Source organism: Silene latifolia, chromosome X (assembly GCF_048544455.1).
Source record: "Silene latifolia isolate original U9 population chromosome X, ASM4854445v1, whole genome shotgun sequence".
Lineage (NCBI taxonomy): Eukaryota > Viridiplantae > Streptophyta > Magnoliopsida > Caryophyllales > Caryophyllaceae > Silene > Silene latifolia.
In genome coordinates this window covers 54,452,650-54,461,840 of record NC_133537.1, presented here as the reverse complement: position 1 = coordinate 54,461,840, position 9,191 = coordinate 54,452,650, and the positions used below count along the sequence as shown (strand labels likewise).

At 39.9% G+C, this 9,191-nt stretch overlaps 1 non-coding gene across 1 annotated transcript; it reads left to right on the top strand.

Moving 5' to 3' along the window:
• Positions 1-8,869: 8,869 nt before the first annotated feature.
• On the top strand, positions 8,870-8,976 carry LOC141624080 (small nucleolar RNA R71). The gene has a single exon (XR_012533891.1). It is a non-coding gene; the product is annotated as a small nucleolar RNA R71 (small nucleolar RNA).
• The last annotated feature ends 215 nt before the right edge of the window (positions 8,977-9,191 follow it).

Here is a 9,191-nt window from a genome sequence, read left to right as displayed (position 1 = left end):
TTGATGTGAAGACGGGCGGATTGGTGAAGGGGAAAACGGGCGGATTGTGGTGAAGACGCTCGGGTTCTGTATAATGGTGACGGCTACATCATTAATACGGTTTCTTATTAAATTAAGTTCCATCAATATTACGCCATTATTAGTACATACGTGAAACTCGTCTTATAAATATGATGTTTATATTTCATCTTAAACAATCTAAATTTCTTGTTTTATATGGACTCGAAACCCGCCCTTTTGATATTGTGACACCCTGTCTTTTTTTTCTAGCTAAAAAGGATGTCTCCTTTTGATTACTAAAAATGGGGTATTTATAGTGGAAATTAGGTGGATGCATTAGGGTTAACTAAGGGCTAAACTAGTAATTACACTTTTTAAATGGAGCAGGGAGGAGTGATCGGTCCGTTTCGTATTCACAAGTAAATGGATGTGGTCGTTGGTCACGGTCGAATCAAAACACAATTTATAGCTTAACAAGCAACTCTACAATTAGTAAAGAGGCAAGTAAAGGTCGGATCCCAAGGGACGGGAGTTGAAATGAGATTTCTATTGTAACTAGTGGTATCTAAGGGGTGTCACAAATTGGGTTGATGTAGAAGGTTACTAAACTAGAATAACAATGAAAATAAACAAGCAAGATGAATTAAAGGGGTGTAAACAATTGATTAAAGGCACTAGGGTGTCATGGGGTCATAGGGGAATCATGGGATATGATCATACATGTTCTCAAATTATAAGCAAGCAATTATTGTTGTGATGGATTGAGTTGGGTTATATCTTACAATCCTAGGAAAGTTTGGGTCCCGGAGCCGAATCGATTAGATTGTACAACACCTACAAGTCGACTTAATCTTCCCTACTCAACAACATGCATGGTCTAATGAGACTCGAGTTGGGTTATGTCTTACAAGTCTCATTGAAAAGGTAGGAGATGATAGTAAATGCAAGGATTCATAGGCTTAGCATTTCATCAAATATAACATGTGCATGAGTTGAGATCAAAACAAGCAAGCAAATAAGATATGAAAGCATATTAATTTAAGCATGAATCATTCCCCATGTTGGTTTCCCCTAATCACCCATTAACCCTTTAACCCTAGCTAAGAGACTACTCACTCATTATCATGTTGATCATGCTAGCAAGGTTGTCAATCATACCAACAATATGAAACGTGATGAATAAATGAAAGTAATTAACAATAATTAAAAAGGGATTAAGAGATTATACCTACTAATGATTCCAATAATAAAGCAAGAATAATAGAAGTATTTGAATGCTAGATTGAGAGGTTGTCAATCTCCCAATAATAACCCAAAGAATCTTCAATTACCCAAAATAAAGGATGAACAAAAGAGAGATTAAAGAACTAAAACTTGGATTAAAACTTGATTAATACTTGATTACAATATTGAAGAGAGATTTGATTGATATTAACTACACTAATTATTGATAAGAAGAACATGCTCCTCTAATTAGCCTAATGGGGTATTTATAGTGAAAATTAGGGAGGATGCATTAGGGTTAACTAAGGGCTAAACTAGTAATTACACTTTTTAAGTTGAGCAAGGAGAAGCCGGTATTTTTGGAGAGAAGGGCTTCTCTTTTCGTAGCTTGAAGAAGACAACCCGTCTTTGTGAAGGAATCCGGGCGGATTAGGGTCGGGACGGCCGGATTTTGGCGATGGAATCCGAGCGGATTCTGGGGAATCCGGGCGGATTGTTGAGGGGAATCCGAGCGGATTCCAGCTGGGGCGCTTTCGGATTGTGCAAGGGCAGGACGGGCGGATTGTTGACAATCCGCTCGGATTGTCAGTCAGCGTGGTAACTTCTTCTTTTCTTCCCTTTTCTTCATAAATTCCTTGGGGATTTCCTTGGGGACTCAAGGATCTTTTCTCAACATTGCTCTTCTACTAAGATATGTACAAAGGCCTTCTAATCTTGTCTCTCCTTGATGCTTGGTCATTGAATTTGATCAATTTAGTCTCGATTTGCCATGAAAATGCAAGATTCTTACTCCTTTCCTACCAAGGGATCAAAATCTCAAAGAATATGCAAAACAAAGAACTAAAGATAAGAAATGACCCAAATAAGCACTAAAAAGCATGGAAACAAGGGTAATTCGGGGCTAAATATGCGCCAATTATGGTCACATCAAATATCCCCAAACCGAACCTTTGCTCGTCCCGAGTAAAGAGGTGACAAAGACTAGGACTAATACTAACCTATCCTAATAATATAGCCGATATGAGACAATTAGCGGGTCTCACTCCGCCCCTTCAACTCACAACAAGACAACCATGAGGTAGGATGCCTTCTTGCAAGGCAAGGTGGGCCTTGCCAAAATGGCGACACATCCAAACATTAAGCACACAAAAACACATAATGGATGCATCTACAAAAAGAATAGCCACTCCCTCATCAAGTGGCGGAAATTATCTACAAGGGAAGCAATTCAAGGGTACACAATCCTTCATAGATGCAATTTGTTCAAACTACTAGGCCTAGAAGGATACCAATAAATCACCTCCAAGTTGTGTCAAGCTAGGGTACCTTTGTCCTCAATCGTTAAATGCTTTTGTCAAGAGTAGACTCCCTATGGTGTTAGAAACACTGGAGGATCGCGGAATTCCCCCTCTTGCCTAGACAAGAAGAAGGGTCGTCCCCTCTCTACCATGCACAAAAATGGATATGATGGATAAAGGGATCAATAGATATTTGAGCTTCACTTTGGGAGTTTGCTTTCGTTTTTGTTTTTCCCCCCAATTTCTTGTGGCATATAACATTTGAGAACACTTTCTTTGCCATTTCTTTTTTTATTTTTGGCATTTCAACACTTGACAAATTTTTTTGCATTTCTTTTTGAACATTTTCAAAGTCACCCCAATTAGTAACGAGGGTGGCTTGTATTTGAAGCTTAGGAGTTCTATTTTTTTGCTCCTCTTTTCATTTGATGCATTTTTGCAAACTTTCTTTCACTTTTCACTTCATTGAACTCAAATTGATTTCTTTTTGTGCCCATTCCCTTTGATGACAAAAATATATGGTAGAACATGGATGAATGATGGTTGTATGCATGGTTTCAAGGGTCACCTTGGAATAAACGGTAGCCAAGGAGTTATCACACCACAAGGTACTCTTGACTCGGCCTTAATCCATGGGTCAAAGGATACTAGCATGACACATCCTAGGGTGTTTTACAAGTATTCTAACAAGCAAAGTCTTAAGAATAAAAAGCATCTACTAGGGCCTATATACACTTGTCAAGCTTCCGAAGTAGACGGTTTCGCAAAATTTTTCTAACATGCAACTACATGCCATGATGCAACTAACATATAAACATCCTAATGCATATGATTCTACCAACTAATATGACATATAATCTAAATGCAAGTCCTAGATTCACATTGTTATACCGCATCAATCAAGATAAAGTCACATAGTCATTAACATAAAGAGGAAAAAGGAGATTGGAAAGATCATACCATGCGGTCTTCAATATCCTCATGTCTCGGATGTGGCGTAGTCAATCAATGTGAACAAGGATAAAACAAGCACAATATATACAAAGGAAATGAACTTGTTTTTGGGTTTTCAATTTTTTCAATTTTTGTGATTTTTGAAATTTTTTCAATTTTTATGGGTTTTTGAATAAGAGTTAAATGTTAGAATTCCCATCCCCACACTAATATGGGCATTGTCCTCAATGGCCAAAATGATGGAAATTATGCAAAGATGATGCATGATTTCTATACTAAATACAATTCTATACTAAGCTACACTACATGCTGCATGGTTTTTGTTATGACGGAGAGGATAATTTAGATTACCTCCCGTTGCGTATGCATTAACTTCCCCAAACCGAGTAAGACACTATTGCTAATGTCCAAGGATAGGTATAGTTCATGCACACACTATGCTATGCATGAAACTAGTTTGTCATTTTGGATTTTACAAATGGGAACAATAAGATAAGAACACCTCAATGGTACCGAGGTGTGAGTCCTTTGATGTTGCTAGGACTAAACCAACAATGATCAAAATGAAATAAAATACAAAGAGATATAGACAAACCATGGGAGTGTAGGAGTCTCCAAGGCTTGCTAGTCTTCCATCATGCTATCATCATCACCACTTCCCTCATGAGAAGTGGTCACATTGCCACTTTCCTTGTCATTTGCTTCTTCACTTTCTTCCTCATCTTCCTCTTCATCATCTTCACCATTTCTTTCTTCTTCCATTGCTTCTTCCTCAATATTATCATCAACTTCTTCATCATTTCCAACAACCTCATTATCTCCCACCACGTCCCTAGATGCACCCGGAAATAAGACTTCTATATCCGCCCAACTAGGCAAAGGACAAGATGGATCAAGGAGTCCTTGCCTAGCTAGATGTAGGAGGGGTGGATATTGAGCCAAATACGCATTTTTCCGATCTTCATGGGCTTGCTTGTGCATTGCTTGCATGAGAAGAGTCACATAGTCTTTCCCATTTTCAATTCCTTCCGGCTTGAACTCTTCATACTCAAAGGGGTAAGGTGGTATGACAATGGAAGAGGAGAGGGTTTCAAGATCACCCTTTTGTTGTTGAATGATATACTCGGCTTCTTCGGAAAGGGGAAGTAGATAACTGGTCCGGTGGACGCTTAGGCGACAAATCTTCGAGGGCAAGGTGAACGATCTAGCTTCACTAGTTAGCCATCCATATTTAGTGTCAAGGGGGTTATGGGCAACCCACTTGAACTTGTGAATCATAATGTGCATATCAATAAGATGGCCACCTTCCTTTGCTTTGTACTTCTTATCCTTATTGAAATTAGGATCAAAGTGCTTAGCTAGGACCGTGACTAGGCCGCCATTGACAATAACGGTCGTGCCCTTCTTCCCATTATCAACATTAAGCCATCTATCAACCAATAGCCTCAAAGAATTGTAAGGCTTGATGTGAATTCTTCCGATATTCAAAGCCGATTCAAGGAGAATAAAATCGAGTCTTGTGAAATGATTGGTGTCTTTCCTAGCAATTATGGTATTTCCCACAACCTTGTGCCATACTCTTATGCCCGGATGATGGACCAAAAGAGCACGACACGCATGAAAATCCTCAAATTTCTTCCCGGAGATTGCCTCCCAAAGAGGTTCGGGGTCATACTTTCCATAACTCTTGAAATAACTTTCCTCATCACTAAGACCCAAAATTTCACCCAATTCCTTAAAGGTAATGCGTCTACTAACATTAGCTAGACGAAACTCGATATTTTCCCTATTCTCAACTTTGGTGACTTTCAAAGAACTTAAAAATTCCAAGACAAGGGAGGGGTATGTCAATTCCTTTGTTTCAAACAATTTCTCCAACCCCATGGCTTTGAAAAAGGCTTTTGTTTGTTCAAGAACACCCAATTTTTCCAAGGCATCTTTACATATGAATTTGGTGGATTGAATAGATTTCATAGCAAACTTGACAAAGGTATTTCTATGGGTATCGGAAATAAAAGTTACCTCCGGATAATGCAAAAGTTGATTAATTACCGGAGTAGAGGATGTTGATGGTCCCATAGAAGGTTGTTGTTGTTGTTGCACTTCCAAGTTTGGTGTTGCCACCACCATAGCCAAAGCTTTCTTTGTTTGAAGAGCCTTTTGCCTTTGTGAGAGTGCCTTAGCCATTGGTGCCTTTGTTGCCTTTGTTGCACCCTTAGTCCTTGCCATTGATGAGCTTAATCAAGAAAAGAATGAAAAATCTTCAATTTGTAGTATGCCCAAATCGATTTTAAGTTGAAAGGCTTTGCCTTTATGAAAACAAAAATCGACTCAAAGGTTGAAGATTTTGTTCTTGGTTTTGATTTTTGTTGAAGAAGGAGTGATTAATTTGTTGTTGGAAGGGTGGTTTGATTTGTTTTTGTTGAATGTTGTTAAGGGTTTTTGTTTTTATGATGGAGAGGATGAGGGTTTTGATGTTGTGGGTAGTGTTTATGAATGAATGAATGAATGAATGAAGGTGGGAGGGGTTTTAAAGAAGCCGAAAATTTCAAAACTGCAGGGGCAATCCGTGCGGATTAGGCTCAATCCGTGCGGATTCTGCTTCTTCAATCTTTGCAAAAGCTCGCCTAAAGACGGGCGGATTTGGTACAATCCGCTCGGATTTACTGAACACGGGACGGGCGGATTTCTTCAAAGACGGACGGATTTCTGTCCCGAGAGATTTTTGCTTGTTTTCCTCAAATAAAGACGGGCGTCTTTTCCACAAGACGGACGGATTCTTCAAGACGGGCGGATTCTCCGAATCCGCTCGGATTCTTCAACATCAAGAAAATTTCAAATTTCAGCTCGATTCAGACGGGCGTCTTTTTCGCAGACACTCGGATTGCATAAGACGGGCGGATTCTCTGGAATCCGCTCGGATTCTTCCCCTGTGTACATGGATTCAGTTCCATCCGTGCACAGCGCATTCCCTTTATCATTCTTCCATTCTTTCTTTCAAGGCTTGTGTTCTTCATTGTGGGGGTAATACGAAGGCATGAATAGCCTAGGCAATTGCCATCCCCACACTAAGGTAAAGCACTACACATCAATTGAAGTTGTTAGTCCCTCCCTCACTTCTCTCTTACATGACAATTATTTTGATCAAAGTAAATAAAAATCCAAAAATGACAAAAATGCAATACAAGAATTGAAATGTAAGTTAGGGAGTTAGAAATATTTACAAGTGGTGGTTTAGGGAGGACTCCACCAAACTCTCATTCTTGATGAGATGTCATGAGGGCATGTTCAAGGTGTTGTTGATGTTGCTCAACACCTTGAAAAAGTAATCAAAAGCTTGTTCATTATTATGGTAGAGGTCCTCAATAGACCGTGGCCCTTGTTGTTGATCATGATCGATGGCATGCCCAATGTAGGGGTTAAAAATCCCTTCAAACTCGTCGTCCCAAAGACCACAAACTTCATTGAGTTGATCATTGAAAATCTCTTGCTTAGATGGAGACAACTCTCCCAATTTCTTCTCTTGGCCAATGAGGCCATCCTCTTCTTCCTTGGTTGATTTTGATGAGCTTTGCAAGCTCTCCTTGTCACAATTCACTTGCTCTTTGAATGGAGCATCTTCAATTTTCTTCCTCCATTGGAGTTCCGATTTCTTCCTTTCATCTTTTCGGCTATAATGATCAATCATGAAACATGGCTCATGCAAACGAGGAGCTCTCATGGTCTTGTCAAGATTAAAAGTTATGCTTTCATCTCCCACTTCTAGAGTGAGCTCTCCATGTTTCACATCAATCACCGTACCGGCGGTGTGTAGGAAAGGTCTTCCTAGGATGATTGGAATGTTGGAATCTTCCTCCATATCAACAATGACAAAGTCCACCGGGATGAAAAATTTCCCAATTCGCACGGGGACATCTTCCCATATCCCTAATGGTGTCTTCGTCGATCTATCGGCCATTTGAAGTGTGATGTTGGTGCATTTAAGCTCTCCCATTCCCAACCTTTTACTCACCGAGTACGGCATGACACTCACACTAGCCCCTAGATCACATAAGGCTTTGTTGATTGTCGTGTCGCCAATGGTACACGGTATTGAGAAGCTTCCCGGATCCTTTAACTTTGGAGGTGAACTCCCTTGAAGTATTGCACTACTCACCTTAGTGAAGGCGATAGTCTCAAGTTTCCGGATCGACTTCTTCTTTGTGAGGATATCTTTCATGTACTTTGCATAGGCCGGAACGTGGTTGATTAATTCCGTGAAAGGAATTGAGACTTCTAAATTCTTCACAATTTCCATGAACTTTCCAAGTTGATCATCAAATTTGGGCTTCGCTTGACGACTTGGAAAAGGAAGTCTAATCACAATGGGCTCCTTCTCTTTGGCCTTGTCTTCATTTTTCTTTGAACTTTCTTCTTTTGATGATTCTCCATCTTTGGAGTTTTGCACAATTTCTTCCTTCTCACTAGCTTCCACAACTTCATCCTCAACTTGCTTCTTCGGTGCTTCATACCTTGTACCACTTCTCAAGTGAATGGCACTAACCGTTTCATGTCTAGGGGGATTACTTTGAGGTGCTAATTGCCCCTTTTGTCTTTGTGAGCTTGAAGATGCTAGTTGAGTCAATTGTGTTTCCAACATCTTGGTGTGAGCTAGAATGTTGTTGATGGTGGTTTCTTTTGCTTGGCTATCTTTTTGCATTTGGGTGAAAAATTCTTGTTGATTCTTTTGCATTTGGAGGACCGCTTTTTGGACATCAAAACCTTGGTCATTTTGGTGATTGTATGGATTTTGATTTTGGTAACCTTGGTTTTGATTGTAAAAGGGTCTTTGATTTTGGTTTCTCATGGGTGGTGGAGTGTATGTTCTTTGAGGGTTTTGAACATTTTGGCTTTTGTATGAGAGATTTGGATGGAACTTGGTGTTTTCATTGTAAAAATTTGAATAAGGGGTACCACTTTTGTAAGCTTGGAAGGCATTAACTTGTTCGGTTGTTCCCCTACACTCACTTGGGTCATGACCCAAAGTTCCACAATTCTCACATATCCCACTTGGGATTGATGAGGAGGCCGTCATGGCATTGACATGATGCTTCGATGATTTTGAGTTTTCCTCAAGTCTAGCCATAACTTGTTCAAACTTCAAGTTGATTGTATCGATATGGGAGCTTAGTTGGGCACCTAATTGAGTAACGGCGTCCACTTCATACTTTCCTCCTCTAGTAGCCTTGCGAGGCCTACTATATTGTGAATTGTGGATTGCCATCTCTTCAATTTTGCTCCAAGTTTGGTTGTCATCAACCTCGGTAAACATCCCATTCGATCCCATATTGAGAATGTTCCTAGAATCTTCATATAAACCATTCCAAAATTGTTGCACCAGAAACCATTCGCTAAGTCCATGGTGAGGACATGAGCGACAAATTCCCTTGAACCGCTCCCAAGCTTCATACAAAGACTCTTCATCCCTTTGCTTAAAACCCGTAATTTGAGCTCTTAGCATGTTGGTCTTTTCCGGTGGGTAGAATTTTTTGTAGAAAGCTAGAGCCAACTTCTTCCAAGAATCTATTCCAAGGGTGGCCTTATCAAGGCCCTTCAACCATTGCTTTGCGGTGCCGATTAAGGAAAAAGGAAATAAGACCCATCTAATTTGGTCTTGAGTCACGCCCGTTTGAGAGATAGCATCACAATAATCGCAAAAGGTTTCCATATGAGAAT